The sequence below is a fragment of the Falco punctatus genome (genome assembly GCF_963210335.1).
Source record: "Falco punctatus genome assembly, chromosome: 6".
Lineage (NCBI taxonomy): Eukaryota > Metazoa > Chordata > Aves > Falconiformes > Falconidae > Falco > Falco punctatus.
In genome coordinates, this window is record NC_137585.1 from 19,681,826 (window position 1) to 19,699,162 (window position 17,337).

Sequence of the window (17,337 nt, forward strand, 5' to 3'; positions counted from 1 at the left end):
CCTTATTTTACAACTATCCAAGCCTCTTTTATTCAACTACGTATCTAAGGTATTTACAACATCTTCCTTGGTTTTGGGGCCTTAACCCTTTTTGAGAACACACAAATGTTTTGGCAGTGCTCACATAGCATCAAGGCTACCTCTCCAATCTGATATAGTGAAAAACCTAGAACTCTGCTGCAGGCAGAAACTGCATATATAACAGAAACATTAACACCTGAGAAAGAGCAAAGGGGGGGTACTTAGCACTTCGAGAAGGGACAATTAGTACCAATGTAGATGAGCTCAACAAGAATGTAAATAATGAGCCTTCTGACAAGGACCTGTGTAGAGAAGTGAAGGCAGTGGGCTGATTAGCATTGATAATATGCAGCTGTGGCCTTGCCTCGAAGGCAGTGGGTTGATTGACATGGATGATGTGCAGCTGTAGCTCCTTCCTGCTAATTAAATAGCCCTAAGGACTGTGGGACAGGTGGTCAGATGGAGGAGCAGTGTGGGCTGGCTTCTGGAGGAAGGAGAAACAGCATGGACAGTAGAATCTGACTGATGGTAAAAGCCTTGCTGCAGCAATTGGTGCCCTGTGTGAGGCCGAGTTGGACTCCAACTACAGCAACTGGCACCCGATGTAGCTGAGACAAGCAGGAGAACCTGCAACCCATAACAGGTGTTGTGAGAGGTAAGCTGTTGACAAATAATCAATATAGGTGTATTGCAACTTTTTTTGTCCTTCTTAACTCAAATGGCAACTTTTGGTGCCCAACATAGATGGGGAGTAATTGATATGGGTGCAGAAGAAGAAAATTCTACATTAACAATGCTTATAGATCTATTTGAAAAAAAGAAGCATAAAGTATAACAAGAAGGCAATAAGAACTTTGCTAGGACGGTGCAAAGTAAATGATGTGCCAGTTATGCTGGAAAGTCTCCAGCATTCAGATATGGCAATATGCTGGAAAATTTCTTTTTGAGGCTGCCTTGAGGGGGGGAAAAAATTGCAGCAACATTGCTAACAACGTGGAGATTGTCTCCCTATCCACTTTTAATTGTTCTAGTAAGTCTAAGACTAAACTCTATATTTGCAATGCTTATGGATATATTTGAAAAAAAGAGGTGGAAAATATGATAAAATGGCAATAAGAATTCTGCTACTGTGGTGTAAAAATTATGATTTGCCAGTTATGGTGAAAAAGGTTTTCAGCATTCAGACATGGCAAAGCATTGGAAGGATACATTTTGAGGCTGCCTTGAGAGGAGACAAAATTGCCGCAGCTTCATTAACAACATGGAGATTGATCATAGATTTGCTAGAATGATCAGAAGTGGACAGAGAAACAAATCCTATATTAACAATTCTAATAGACATTTGAAAATAGAGGCACAAAGTATGATGAGACAGCAATAAGATCTCTGCTAGAGGGTGGTGTAAAAGGAATAATTTGCACATTATGGTAAAAAAATGTCTCCAGCATTCAGATATGGCAAAGCGCTGGATTGTTACTTTTGGGGGCTGCCACGAGAGGGGACAATGTAGGGCAAGGCCTCAAGGACAAGAGTCTGAGCACTGTTAGCCTGATGAATGGAGATGTGTTAGAACTTGTAGGGCATAAGCCCTGGGAACAAAGGAACAAGTTAACAGCAGACTCTTGAGCCATAGCGGTTGAGATGACAAAGAGGGACATATAGCAGGTCAAAGAGGGACAAACAGCAAGATAAGGGAAGGGATAGTGCTGGTAAGGAACTTTGTTATTCATGAAAGTCAAGTAGGAAAAAAACCCCTAATCTTAGAATAGAGATTGCTGCTAAGATAGACTAATCAGTACCTATTGCTTAAATGATGTGTCTTAGAAGATAACTAATCAGTGTAGTTCACGCTTAAGATTTAACCAATCAGTGTGTAACATGTAGAAAGTAGAAACGTATATAAATGTAAAAGAATCACTAATAATTCTTGCTTGCATCAAGCTACGTCCGTCTCTTCATTTGCCGCAAATTGGTGACCCTGACGTGATCCGGTTAAGGATCCGATGTGAAGGGCTCTCGAATCTCCTAACTGAGCGACTTGCAGTGAATCTCACAGAACTTTGAATGGACTGCTGAAAGGGAGCGGGAGCTGGCCGGCTTGAAATCCCTGCAGAGTTGAGAGGTGAGCTGTGGGAAACCCGTAATGGGGAATCGGGCTTCGTCCCCAGAAAGAGACGTATATGGACTCATAAAGGGTCTTCTAGTCAGATTCAGGGGTCCCGTGCCTCAATCTCCTCAAATGGTGACCCCTATGGTGGTGTTCCGAAGCCTTGGAAGAATAAGGACAGAACTGGTCGATAAAAAAGACAGCTCATGGAAGAGGGCTGTGTTCCAGAGGAGACGTCTGCCTGGTCCAGCCAGCAAGACGATCGTTGAGCCAAGACAACCTAAACCCTGAGGATAACACCTGTATGTATCTAGACAGGTAAGCAGCCATGAAACTTTAGAGATTTTAAATATTTGAAGAAATTTTAAGAAGCTTTAGAAACCTGTACTCATTGAGACAGGCGAGCAGTCAAGAACCTTTAGAGACTTTGAAAGAAATGAAAGTGGTCAGCAGACAATTGTATGATGCTACCGTGGAGGGGAACTCTGTGTCGGGAACACATTTAGCTCCTCGGTGGCAAATTCTGACTACTCTTTGCCAAGTGTGGACTAATTCTACTAACAGTGCTAAACCAGAGGAAGCTGTAAATTCCACCAACAGTGTAAATACTGAACTAGAGGAGGCTGTAAATTCCACGGACAGTGTGACTCTTCTCAACACACTGTCAACGATAGCGATCCACACCTCCTCTGCCCCCAAAGCTTCTGTCACTGATTGCAGCGACCCTCACAACACAGGACCAAGCACGGGAACAGGACAACTCGGACAATGATTCCATTGACACTGATAAACCTTTTGATCCAGGTCCTTTAGGTCTGGAAAAGGAGCTAGACCCTCCCTTCCTTTCCCCTCCCCCCCCCGCCCCCCGGCCTCTCTCGATGCATTGACTGTATTTTCGGGGAGGGTGAAAGGGGGTCTGCGGGATTGGTGGCAGGAATGCAAGTGGGAAGTGCTTAAGTGAGGGGTTTTGGGAGTCACTATGGCATGTTCGGTATTTTGTCAGACAAGTCAACCTCGAGAGTGGCAGCCTGTGCAATACGGGGCTGTTAAAAAGTTAAGCAAAGCAGTGCGGGAAGGGAGGATTCATAATACATTGGCTATGTCCCTTCTTGAAGTGATGGCAGAGCCTTATACGCTCACACTGCATGATTGGAAGTTATTGCTTTGTATGGTACTAGCTCTGATACAGTATATGATGTGGTTATCTGATTTTTGTGAGCTATGTGTAGTGGCCTTGATTGAAAACCTTAATCGGGGAATTGCTGTTAACTATGAGCAGTTAGCGGCAGAAAATAATTGTGCCGATTCTGTGACTCAGGCAAGGTATCCCAGGGACAACTGTTTGCAAATGAAGATGGCTATTAAGGCAGTCCGGATGTGGGAGTCTTGCCACAGTCTTGCAGGGTCCTAGAGAGTCACTAACTTTAATACTAACTTTATTGATTGGCTTCAGAATATTTTGCAACAAGTCGAACATGAGGAAGTTCAAGGGTTGCTTTTAAAACAACTAGCTGTGATAATGCCAATGAAAATTGTAAACGGGCAACTTTTACAATTGCAACCCCAACATGTCTCAAATGATTATAATGCAGAACTCACAGCAGACTCTCAGGCTGAGTTCTGGAATGCAGCTTAACACACTTTTGCTTCTCTAATCTCTTCTGTAGAATAGTACACACTCCTAACTTGCTTAGTAAATTAGGCTGCTAACTTGCTAAAGAATGTAATACTACCAATAGTATTCTTTTTTTTTTTTTCTTTCCTGCCTTATTAACAGATGTTGATTATGTCAGTCATGTGTTGCTACAGAACCTAGTAGCTATTGATTATTATTAGCACAGGGACGCAAGTGTGAAGACTTTGATAGGATATGTTATGTGAATCTGAGTGACCACCCTGAATTAATTCACAAAAATATACAGAACTTTAAAAGCCTTAAACAAAGATTTGCAGCAGAGCCAGGGGCAGGATGCCTTTGGTCTCTTCTCACTGCTGGGAAATTTTGGGCCATGACTCAAAAGTATTACAGGATTTATTATAATTATCTTTAACCACCTTATTGATGTTTGCCTTATGTCTCCCATGCCTTTTTTCCTGTATTCAGTGTTTAGTTGTAACATAAATCAAGTCATGGTCACCCAGCTACACACAACCTTTGCCTTGTCACAATTAACAGGCAAAAAAAGAGGAGGATAGAGAACGTCTGAAGAGAGAGATAGGAGAGGAAGCTGGAGAATATTTGACCTAACAAGAGATAAGAGAACAGCTAGGTATTGTGAAGGAGAATAGGAAAGATAAACATGGTTATCTAGTGTTTAATAGGTGTCTGCATGCTTGTAGTGTTATATAGCTATGTAACTGCATGAATGATTTCTGCCCTGAGTCTGGTGGCGCATACAGCTGCGGTTTGTGTCCGGGTTCAGAAATGTAAATATGGGCTTCTCTGTTATGGTAAAGTGTCTCTGGTTGCATATATATATTAAAAAAAAAAAAGGAGGGAATGAAGGGAATGACCCCAGAGGCATGTTCAGAGAAAGCATGCTACGTTTTGAACTTTTTGACTGAACCAGTTGTTGTTTGGTGTGCCCTTCCTTGAAACTGACTTGCAGACATTGTTGCAAAAAAGTGAATGTATGTGAGGAATGAAGAATCTTACTGAAAGCCTTGATATTTGGGATAATTGAATACATCTGTATAATGTTAATCCAAAGAAAGTTGATATTGTTTACAGTTTGAATGTCGATAATAGCCCTAAGGATTGTGGGAGAGGCGGTTGGACAGAGGAGCAGCAGCATGGTCTGGCCTCTGGAGGAAGGAGAAACAGCATGGACAGTAGAATCTGACTGAAGGTAAAAGCCTTGTTGCAACCTACTCGTTTGCTTGTGCTGCAACAGAAGTGCTAACTCCTAAAGAAAATAAACCAAGGTAAAATAATGGTGGTAGCAGGAGATCAGCGACCTCCTGCTCAAATGGCCCCCACCCCAAAGAAGGTGGATCCCCGCAGCCTGGGGATCATGCTGATACAGATTAAAACCAGCCTAGTGGGCATGTATTAGCTTGACATGCTTAATGGACAATAAGGAAGGACTAATTGTTTGCTAGCAGATGTTTTAAGGTAACAGAAACTAAATAACAAAGACTGCTGATAGATATGCAAAGATAAACAAGAATTTCAGGTAACTGCCCAAGAAGATGAAAAGTATATCTTGAAGAGGCACCAGAGGGAGGAGATTCTGATGTTTGGAAACCTTAAGTATATGCATGACTTTGTATAATAAATATCGGACTGCTTGTTGAACTGGCGTGCAAGTCAGGAGGAGCGATCCCCCTTGCACCCGGTGCTGCAGTAAGCATATCTGCTCTATAACTCTCCTCAAGTTGTAAGGTTCAATTCTGTATGTCAAATCCCATTCTCCCAAAGGCCATTAGGCTGGGGATGAGCAAGAGGTTGGGAGGGGACACAGCCAGGACAGCTGACTCAAACTAACCACAGGGATAGTCACAAAATCACAGAATAGTTGAGGTTGGAAGGGACCTCCAGAGGTCATCTGGTCCATGCCCCCCCTCCTCAAGGAGGGCCACCTACAGCTGGTTGCCCAGGACACACAGCTTATATATATCTCCAAAGATGGAGACTCCACAACCTCCCTGGGCAACCTGTGCTAGTGCTTGGTTACCCTTGTGAGGGAAGCGGTTAAAGAAATTTTAGTAGATCTAATTGCTTAACAATTACCTAGATTGTTGTTGATAAATAATGCTTTGTTTTACTAACTATTGTGTAAATTACCTGAAGCAAGGTGTCTACAGTTCCTCCTGAAGGACAGTTTGTGATGAGAACTAGCCAAAACCAACTCTTTGCGCAGACTCAGTTGTTCCTTGGTCTTTGTCCAAACCATAGAGAAGGTAAAAAGTTCAGCGAGGGAGACTACTGAGCCTTCATCCCCACAACCCCCACCAAGAGGCACTACGCAAGCGCAGTTGGGAGGGACTTAAGAAAATGACTTCTTGGAACTAATTTTATATATGAAGTGGGGCTAGGTTATGAATATGTATATGTGTATTTGGAAATCTTATTGTAATAAGTAACTAAGGGTAACTTGCTGATCTAACGGATTTTTAACAAAAGGAATGATCTTGCTGTAACAGATCTGAGAACGTCCTGTCTGGCAAGAAAAGACTTAATCTCGAGGTTGTAAGATGTACTATTTCAAGGCAAATGTTAAACCACAATCTTATGTTACTATGACAACTTTTTTCTTTTGTCTTTGTTTAGACCTTAGTGTAAAAAGAGGTAAGTTTTGTAATATACATCTTCTTGTTAACAAATGTGCAAACCACATTGCTATGTGACTGAAAACATAACTGTATGCTTAAACCGGCCCTGGAGCTAGCCAGCCTTAAAGAAGTTATGATAACAAAAGAAGCTAAGGGGGTGTGCCGAAGATGTTGAAACCGACCTCTGTGAGGATAAAAGGGCTGTGTTACTTGTGGAATTTGCGAGCCTTGGATGGAGCTGCAACTCCCTGGCCATGCAGTGCGCTGTTTTTGCTTTCCTACTTTAATAAATATTTAGTGAATTTATTTTGGACTCTAGTTATTTCAGCTCAACTATAACATTATGTATATGCAGCATTTGATTATATAAACAGAGGCAAATTGCTGCTGGCGTGCATGACTTTGGTCATGCTCAAGAAGATGAATACTACATTGGTATTCAGGAGTATTATTCCTGGATTTCAGTGACAAGCCTTTATAGAACTACTCCAGACTGGTTTCTCTTGTACTGAGGAGCTGTGACCATTCACTCAACTTCAACTTCAGGAGTGAAGTAAATTTGATATTAAACATTACACTGTCCATGCATGGAATTTCTAAAAGAACCTGGTCAGAGAATGTTGGACTCTGACACCCTTGAACCTGCTTTTTACTTTTATTTAATTACTTTCTATTGATGTTTAAATGTCAACTATTAATTTCATCATCTCTTCTTAAAAGATGCTTTATACATTCTATATCTACACTCTTATGGAGATTATATATAAATATATACCTTTGCATATATATACTGTATGCACAGATATATAGCTATATATACACATATGAAGTGCATCTAGGTATAAATTATATATACATATTTGTACACTCCTGTATATATACTTTCTCTGCATATATAAAATGGTCAATATATATCCATGTCTAGATCTACATATTTTATCTATATACATAAAAGTCTAATTTTTGTCTATGGACCAAATGAAACGAGCAGCCAGTCTAGCTGAGATCACATGGGCATGACAGCGTCAAGAAACGACAATCAGCAAATCATGAAACAGTATGAAAACACAAAATGATGTTGTCAAAGAAGGCAGCCTCCATCTGTGTACATAGTGAGAGGGGGGCTTCCTTTTCTGACATACTTCTGAGCAAGCTCTTCAGGGCAGCTGGTCCTGCCAGATAATTACAGGGCAGTATGAAAACACATGGGCTATGACATTATCAAAAGTGCATATGGATTAACTAAGCATTAATTATTTCACATTGATTAAATGGACATTGATGAAATAGACATTGATGAAAAGGACATCTGTTAGGGGTAAGCAGCAGCTCGCAGCCCAGAGGCATAGCCCTGCATTAGCCCTCAGATGGAGGGCTGCACACTCCTCTGCACCAGGTGCTGCCCATCTGCAGCCTGGGTACAGCATGGCAGGGTGCCTGCTGGGGGATGCCCAAAAGCTTTACTTCAACTGCCAGCCCTCATACTGTCTGCAGGTTCACTCTCAGGCTTCACGTTCTCCCATACCATGATTCACCCCATTTTTCAAAGGCCCAGTGGGGCTGTGCCAAGGGGAAGGTTCCCCACTGGTAGCCCTGCTCTACACCTTGTGCAATGGTCCAGGAGAGGCCTAGTGCCCCATCAGCTGTACACACTGAGCCATGCAGTGGGGTTACCAGACTGCAGCACCCGCAGGTCTCCAGCTACCAGTGTTACATATCTGCTATTAGTTAGAATTAGCAACCATATTTAATTATATTGAAACACATTTGATCTTATAGAGTTATTTTAATAGGAATATAGAATGATAAGAAATATTTTAGTGGAGTTTGTGTTTGCACAACAACTGACAGCTACTATGAAATCCTTTGTACAGCCCTGTACCGAGGCTGAAAGAATAGGTCAGAATCACCTAGTAGGAATGATTAGAACTTAGATAACAGACTTAAGATTAAAGATGATTGGATACAGTATTTACGTAGGAGAATGCATTGAGATGTCAAAATGTAGAATTAATGGTAACTGGGGAAAGTAGACTGGAACAACCCGTAGATACCTGCCAAGAAACGGTTACCTTAAGTAAAAAGTAATTCCAGCAGGCGGAGATCGTGACCACCGACTCATGTACCACCTACCCAAATAGTACCCCAGACCCATTTCTAGATTTTTCTAATCTTTACTGCGCAGAATTGGATATGGGAGGAGAGTATGTTGATGATTTTTGGGAAATGTTATGTTTATGCATGAATACTTAATGAATATGTATGTATAAGTTCTATATATGGTGTATGATTTTGAAGCTTGGTGTGCGTTGATCGTGAGAGGACTCACGCACGCACCCGGCCATCAATAAAATGTCTGCTTATCTGCATCACATTGGTGTCGATAAGTTCTTCATTCCGAGATTTCGGTAACACCAGCACCTGAGCTCAGATGGTCCAGGCCCTGAAGGAGTGTTTTCCCCATTAGGCATTAAATCAGGCATTTCTCACCAGGGGTATTAAAGGCCTTTCCCACCTGATCATCACCCAAGTGACAGGTACTCCCATATTCCACATCATACTGCACATCCCTCTGGCTGTTAGAAACTTCTTGATCCACTTTGTTCTGCCTCCCCTGCTTCCCGCCCCGCGCCCCCCCCCTCCCCGCACCCGCACGTTAATATTCATCACATTCATGGTGCAACGGGTCGCACTTCCACCAATTAGTGTGTGGATACCCTAAGAGCTGAGCTGTAGAAGACCCCAAACCCATCGCTCATATGCCAGCCCCTTGCCAACCGTCCCGGTGAGGGGCTGCCCATCACTTCCCCCTGTTGCCACTGCGGCCCAGTGCTGGGGGAAACTGGGCGGCCGCTGAAGGGGACCCCCCAAAGGAGAGCCGCCTGCGCGCCCTGCCGTGCGTGCCGCCGGCGGCTGCTCTGCACCAGCCCCGGGGGGTGCGGGGGGCGCCCGCCTCGGCCCGCGTCCGCAGCGCCTCCCCGCAGGCGGCCTTTGGCCTGGGCCGAAGCGTGGGGACCGCGTCCCGCACCGCTCCTCCCCGGGCAGCCCCCTCGGAAAAGCCGCCGCTGTGCCGGGGAGAGCGGGGACTCCCGCCGAAAGGCCGGCTCCCAGGAGCAGGGACGCGGCTCCCGTCCGGGGTAGGCGAAGCGCTGGCAATGCCGCCCCGCGGCCGGGCCAGCTCCCTTCGGTCCCGGCCGGGGTGGCCCCTCACCGCCCCGGCCCCAGGGCGCTGCAGCCGTGCCCGCGGGGAGCGGGCGGCCCGGCCCTGCGTCCAGCCCCAGAACTCCGGCCCCGTGCGAGGGCGGCTGCCCCCCCGCCCGCCGCCCCCCGCCCGCTGCGGAGCGGCGCTTCCAGCGCGACCCCGCCCGGAGCGCTGGGGCTGCCGCTGCGCTGTGGCCCCGGTAAGAGGGTAAGAGCGGCGTCCGGGCTAAGCGAAGCGCCGCGTCAAGCGGCATCGGGAGAGCCCAGGCCGCAGGGCAGAAGGGGACAAGCGCGGATAATCTTACGTCCCTCCCGAGCCCGGGCGGTGCAGCATCGGGCGGGCCTTCTCCGGGGCGCAGCGCGCTAGGCTGGTCCAGACGGTAGAAGATTATGCAGCGCTGTGGTCCTTCGAGCTTTTATAGGGTTTTCCTACCAGAAAACATTTATATTCATAATTTCTACTCCCAAACAAAAAAGATGTTCACGTGTGAATTCGTTGCTGCACTCTTAGATAAAGGCAAGGCCACACAGGTGGTGTAATCACCAGCAGTGAGTGGGAGCCTACAAGAGACTCCTTGATTGCAATTAGCAGGCCAAGCGGGTCCTGTGGCCAAGGGGGGTGTGTGGCACAGCACGGGCTGCAGCAAGGCCAGGCTGTGCCTGCGTCTGCCCTGCCAGGGCAGCTGCTCTGCACATTGCTAACTCCTCTGCGTGCAATGGTCTTCAGGTCAGCTTCGCTAGGCTGCTTGGAATTGCTTTTTGTAATATGCTTATGCATTTCCTTGTCATTTCGGTGCATTGAAGCACAGCAGTTTACCTGATTTTAATGTGTTCTGTAACGATTTCCAGAGACCTTTAGTTCTGAAATGGTTACTACAAGGATTTTCTCTCAAGAAATGCTTGTGTGCCAAACATCCTAACATTGCCCTTGAAAATAACAGATAGTTAAATACCAAGTTAATTATTGTTTTGTGTTGTCCTAATCTTTTTAAGCTGAAAGTACAGCAGTTAGTAAAAAGATTCAGGAATTTGCCTGTTGACTGGGTTCTGCTTTCATTTCTGTGAGTATGAGTAAACATCATTACCAGGGATGTCTGAGAGGTTTATTTTGGTATGGCTGCTGCTGGAACACTGATCTTTATGTTTTCCTTTGTTAGAGGAAAGCAGAAAAGATGTGGGCCTCTTCAAAGGGCTTAATTAGTGAATACTGGCTAATATTCCCTTCCAGGAGCAGGCCCAGTCTCTATAATAGTGTGGAAACGGCACTGCTCCTGGCGTGTGTGATTACAGCCTGCTGTGCTCTGCGCAGTGCAGGGTAAAGGCATCCCCGTTTGGGTGGGATTCTTCTGTCCGTCTGCAGACTGGGGACAGATGCCAGTCAAGCAGTAAATGCATAGCTGAGCATTAATGCAAGTGGCAGAGGCACTCCTCTGCTCTAAATTATGTCTTATGGGAGAAGTTCTGGCTACAGCACTAGTTCATTGACTCTGCTTGGCTCGGAGCATAACTAGACCTAGCTGATTAGTTGGAGGTCTGTTGATCAGCTGTGCTACACTCACAAGTGCCCGTGGGACAAAAATACCCGTGGAAAATACAGTGATGACAAAATGTTGACACTGCAGTGAGGGGCATAAGATGGGAGAACAGCAGCCTAAGTTGTTCACTTTTCCTGAGCCTTGACGTGGCAGAGGGGACCTGTGATTCTGATGGTCCCTTTCGTTGATTCAGTCAGTAAATGCTTCAATTAGCCATAACAACCCAGTGTTCAGAGAGAAGGGAAATTAGTAATGCCCTGTATACTCTGCATGCTGTATGAAGTCCTTTTAATGAATTTGTAAGGCAATTGTGAGTAGCTAATTTGGAGAAACCATGCAGGTTGTTGTACCATTTTGCAACACTTTTTCTTGCAAGGGGACAACGTACTTATTTTTAACCTCCTGCTGTTAAGGAGCTGCTAATCTGCATGGGGAATATTTTACCTCATTAACAGTATGATTTATTCTGGGGTTGATTTATCACCAAATAAGATATTAATGTAACATCCTATGTGTGACTGCGTTATTATTTCATTGGTTTGTGTAAGTGCTAGCTTTTAAAAATGAAATCTTGGCAGATCCCCATTTCTTTAAGATTGACTGGACAACAGCAAATACCTAAGCAAACTCAGAATTTATAAACATTTGAGAAAAGACATACAAACAGTATAATTGGACCTACTGTCTGCTGAAGGAAGGCAATATAGTTTCTTATAGTCCATCAAGCATTCTGGACATTTCTAAACTGTATAATGAAAATATTCTAGCCTTGCTGCTGTATTGTTTGTTGTCTTTTCCCCTTATTGTCTTTTCTTGTACTTGTGGCATGACACAGTGGTTAAATGTTTGTCCCTACAGTTTCTGCGTTGCCTGATTCAAGGGAATTCATGAGCTCTTAGACAGCATGTGAATTCTGACAATGGAAGCTGCAATTCCCAGTTTTCTGTCATTGCTTAATGAGGATGAAGAAGAATTGCAAGAGGTGTGTGAACCTGTTTCTGCCCCTATGTAGGCACCTTCACCAGTGCTTGGTTTAGTCTATGCTGGCTTGGATCCTTTCCCCAGGGAGCAATTGTAACTCTAACAGGACACAAGCCCTGCTAGACCTGTAACTTACCTCTTAATTTTGGGGCCTAACACACACCTTTTAGTCTGGAGGTCTAGAGGCTTTGCTGGCAGTCTGATCTGTTAAATTATGAAATGGATATATAAATTGTCATCCTTGACTGGAGAATAGAAAGCAGACAGGGAAGTGTGTGTTTGAGAGTTGTAAAACCCCAAAATGGGGCATCCCATGAATAACATTAAGGACATTTAAGTCTTGTAGCTTATAGTCACTCTGTAACCAGTCCATTGTGAATTAATCATGTAGAAAGCAAAATAATAGTTGGGATGGATACGTACTTAGATACTGAGCAAGGCCTGTGGGATTGGCCAGGATCCACCCAGGGAAAAGAGCAGATAAATTTTCAGTATGCTCAGTGAGGTGGTATATAGCAGGAATGCAAGCCTAAACATGTGCAATATTACGGTAACTTTTTTTTTTGTTTTGTTATTATTGGTATAATACCTTTTCATTCTCCTCCTGTAATTTGTGTGGTTAAAGCTTGCTTTCCACCTGAAACATCCTGAAATAGAGATGACATCATTTATCATTGCCCCGGGAAGCACTCTGACAGTTCTATTCTGTTACCTCATTATCAGATCACAGTTGTGTCACTTCCCATTAATTGTGCCTGCCTATGCCAGCCTGGATTAGTTTTGCTGGGGAAATTTACAGTATCAGGGGCCATGACACTGCTCCCTTGCCAGCCAGCCACTTCCCATTGTCACCTGCGCTGCCCCTGGACACAGTGCCATCAATGAGAAGCCTGGCTCTGGCTAGGTCAAGCTCAAACCCACTTCAGCAAATTGTCTTGCTTGCAATTCAGCTTTGGGAAGTGATTTGCTTTCAGGATAGAAAATTTCGTTTTCGCCATAGCTTTATTTTTATATATGTGTCCTTCCCTCTCTCCCCTCATCTCTAGCATCATCTAGATGGCAAGCGTCACTTTAGTTGTTTCCTGGTGTCCTGAACACTTAGAAATGAGGTTCCCAGAATGATACTTTCTCTAAACTATAAAAAAAAATAATCTAGTTCTTTCAAAGCTGATAGAAATACTTTTTTTGGCAGAGCAGGAGTGAAGCACTGAATTAGACCTTGTGAGGAGAGCAGTCTTGCTCGCGGGGCAGCGGAGGACACATGGTGCTTGGCAGGACTCAGCCCTATGGCAGCCCGTGCTGCGAAGATACTCAAACCAAATTACTGACTGAAGGATTTTTTTGTCCTCCAAACATTTCAAAATTTATATATAATGTTTAAGAGGTGGTTTACCGAATGTTTTATATATCAGGGTTGCTTTCCACAAAACTAACAGCAGGAAAAGCTGCAGCTCGTTTTTTCCTAAGTAAACTTTCCCTTGCATCAGACCCTGGGTTTGGGCTGAGCTCACATATCGAAAGACTTTAAGGGTCAGATGAGTCAAAACCAGTTGGTCATGCAAGAAGCTTTGGTATTTCAGTGCACATTTTCACAGGCCAGAGGAGGACGCCTTACCCCACAGCCATGGCCAAGGGGTCAGGGCGAGCCTTGGCTGCCTGGAGCATGGCGGGCAGGGAGCCGCCCCAGCAGGCCCATGGGGCAGCCCTGAGCAGGGGACAGGCCTATCCAGGGAGGCTGCTAGGGAGCAGTAGGAGACAAAATGGTGGCATAGGTCTGCAATGTGTCCAGGAGGCAGGACAGTGATTAGGCTGGGCACAGGCATGCCTACAGCACAGGCAAGGCTGGAGGCCCCAGCCTGTGGTGAAATAACAGGGCTTCAGGACCCATGGGCTGTTAAGGCCTCCTGGTGTCCCAGGTGAGGCCACTTGGGGGAATTAAGCCCTGTTAGTGCCTGACAGAAATGCACGTCTTCTTCATTTCCTGCTCCTCTGGTCATCTTGATTGTGTAGAAGTTGGTTTGCTTCTGGGCTGCCTCCTTGGAGTTAGGCAACAAGTTGCTGCTGAGATCAAGCCCAGGTGCAATGCTGGGGGTAGTTTATTGCAGGGACTGCTGCCAAAAGATTTTAGGAGCCATCCTCCAAATGGTTTTGCTGCCTTCTCTCTGCAGAGTTTACTGCTATCAACACTGGAGGCAACTGGTAGGTTAGGTGCAGTCAGAGATGCCCCTCATCTGCCTGCCTGTGCACCAAGAATTTTACCCTCTGCAGTCATCTGGAAGAAATGGTAAATAATGTGTAAGTTCATTTTGTGGTTGATGCTGAACCAGGTGTTTCAAAGGTCTTACGTCTGCAGGTCAGTTTTAGCTGTCCATCCCAGCATTATCTTCCCCCCCTGGTCCTAGCAATGGCTCTGTGTTGGCATGGCCAGGCAGCTCAGCATATCCACAGAGATGTACACATAAGATGTTCACTGATGATGTAGTGATGTACGTATAATTCTCCCCAGGGTGATTTTAATCTACAATAAAGAATTAAGCTTTAATTTTTTGAGGTTTTATTCCATTTCCTGGCTTGTCATTGTAGCACAAGGCAAGGGAAAAAGCTTCTATTCATGCTTTGTGTTAACTGTGTTTTTAAAGGAGTAGTTTAAAACAACCAGGTTTTGAGTTTCTCTTTCCAAGCCTGTGATGTTGGCAGTGGTTCTGACAATAATAAGTTTTGATAGGTAAAACAAATAATATTTGGTCACATTTAGCTTAATAGTTCTCTTAATGTAGTCTTGTCATGGAGCTGAACTTGTTTGTTGATAAATGAAACCGTCAGAACCGAGACAGAAACTTCTTTTGTGAACTGCTTTATATTTCTGTCATTTCTCCAGGGGCTTATGATGAATAACTGTAGTGAATATTATACATTAGATTTATTTCCTGCTTTGCTGTCAGAGATGCCTTGCCATTAAGAATTTCATTCAGTGCGTGATTTCTATGCAGGATTTTAAAACTCTAAAATCTTATATTACGTGGCTTTTTATTGTGACATAGAACGCCATGCTCTATGATGGTATCTGTAATATGGCAAAGTAGGATATATACAGGTAATTCTATATATGGATACTTACAAAACTCTGAGTGTAGTTTTTCTGTAAATTTGGGAAAAAAAAATAGTGCAACATAAATGAAATACAGTATACGTCTTCCATGTGTGCATAAGAACAGTCACACAGGGCTGGATCAAAGGCTTTTCCGGAATGTCATCTAGTCTGTGATGGTTACATCAACCCAGAGAAAGGACATGGAGTGACCTTCCACTGGAATATTCTTCTAGGCTCTTATAGTTTTTGATTAAGAAACTTCCAGAGTAAGAAGTTGCCATATAAACCAGGGTATTTCATTGCATCATGACTATAAAATAGATTTACCTTAAATACATTTACTTAACCCATTTGTTCTCTTTTTTACAGTGTTCTGTGTCATCTATTTCTATGGTGAATTGAGGCCACTTTCATCTCTGGATCTCAAAATGCTTTGCAAGTTTCACAGGTAGGCAAGTGATAGAGAGAAATAATACTATGATTTGTAGTTCTGGAAATGGAGCTTGATCATCCTTGATCATTCAGACTAAGGAATGGAATAAAGACAATATCCTGTTATTTTTGTGTGTGACTTTCTTTTCACCCGTACAGAAGTGGTAAGCCTCTTAACTTACTGTAACTGAGGGCCTAATGAAACTGGTACCACAGGGTTCTGGCTCTTGGCAGAGATGATAGAAATATTCTGTAGTGACTGTAGTTTTCTCATAGGATCATTATAGGGCACATTCATATTTATGGGGTCACCTCTTGAACTCCTCAAAACAAAATTATTACTGGAATATTATCAAGTTTGGCACAGTCTGATAGCCTTGCATGTCTTTATCAAACGTATCTGCTTGCCAACACATATGTCTGGATAAATACAAAGCTTGCACCTGAAAAAGCAGCATTTGTTGATGTGGAATTTGAGACAGAATGAATGTTGCTAAGAGCAGGAAAGTGCTCTTATATTCCTAAATAGACACACAGGATTCTATTTTAATGTCTAAAATTTCAATGACATTTATTCTTGCTACCTGAAGGTTGATCTTTCTCCTCTGACTGTGATTTCCTACATCAACGACAGTCTAAATACTGAGCAATGGAGAAATATTTTAATATAGGATATGAGCGTTCTGCAGATGTCATGTGTAGCTCAAATCTCAATCTTTCAGGAGAATAGAATCACCCCAGAAGTAACCCTTCATGGAAACAAATTGAATAAGATGATAACTACTGGGGTTTTTTTATGTGTGCAGACTCAGTAGACATACTGATTAAGAGAGCTTTGCAACTAGAGATAAATTCTGGTATAGCCATTACTTCTTTGGGCTTAGAAAATCTAGTGGGTTTACTAACTATTATAGGAAATATATTGTGGTGCCTTTATTTGCATGGTTTTGGTTGGCCTTTAAATTACTTGTGGCATCTTTGTCTTTAGCATAGAGATCCAAATAGACAAATTGTATACTTTCATACACAAAGTGGAAAACCAACCAAATAAACAAAAAACCTTACAAATTTTAAAGCTATTATTTTAAAAAATGTTTTAGTAAGTCTGGGAAATCATAATTCCATCAGCGCAAGACTGAAGCCAAAAGGAAAATTACACTTGGCAACTTCATAAAAATCTTTAGAAATAACACGTTTAATTTATTTACTAAAATGAGGCAGTTTCAGAATTTTGTACTCTAGAATTGTCTGAGACTAGTGTGTGTTTCACTCAGCAAGTCAAATATGTCCTCTTTCTAGTAGTTTGCAAGTTCTGCTTTAAACTCTGAGATTTTAAACTCGGATTCTGCTTTCCTTGCTCTTGCTAGTTATTGTAGGAATGGTGTGTGAATTCTGATATGAATAAGGGCAGAAGAATGATGATCGTAATTCTGATTTGATTAGGACTGAATAATGCCTGTCTTAAGTCTCTGGCCAGTCTGATGTAAAGGAAAATGGCAGGTATTTCTTTGATGTGTGTCTGTAGGAAGACTTTAGAGGTCTGGCATCTTAATGAGTTCTGCTTAGACTAATCTGTGAGTAGTACTGAAGTGGAAGAAAAGTTGGTGCATGTTAAATGAATTTATCGTAAAACTCTGCAATAATCACCATAGCAAGCAATATTTCATTTTCTGAGCAGGTATAGCCACTGTACA

At 43.4% G+C, this 17,337-nt stretch overlaps 1 protein-coding gene across 1 annotated transcript in view; it reads left to right on the plus strand.

The window, feature by feature from the left end:
* Positions 1–12,297: 12,297 nt before the first annotated feature.
* SLCO1A2 (solute carrier organic anion transporter family member 1A2) overlaps positions 12,298–17,337 on the plus strand; it is a 64,600-nt gene continuing 59,560 nt past the window's right edge. Inside the window, exon 1 of the mRNA XM_080391138.1 lies at positions 12,298–15,659. The gene's annotated coding sequence lies outside the window, so the exon portion shown is untranslated. The remainder of the gene's footprint in view (positions 15,660–17,337) is intronic.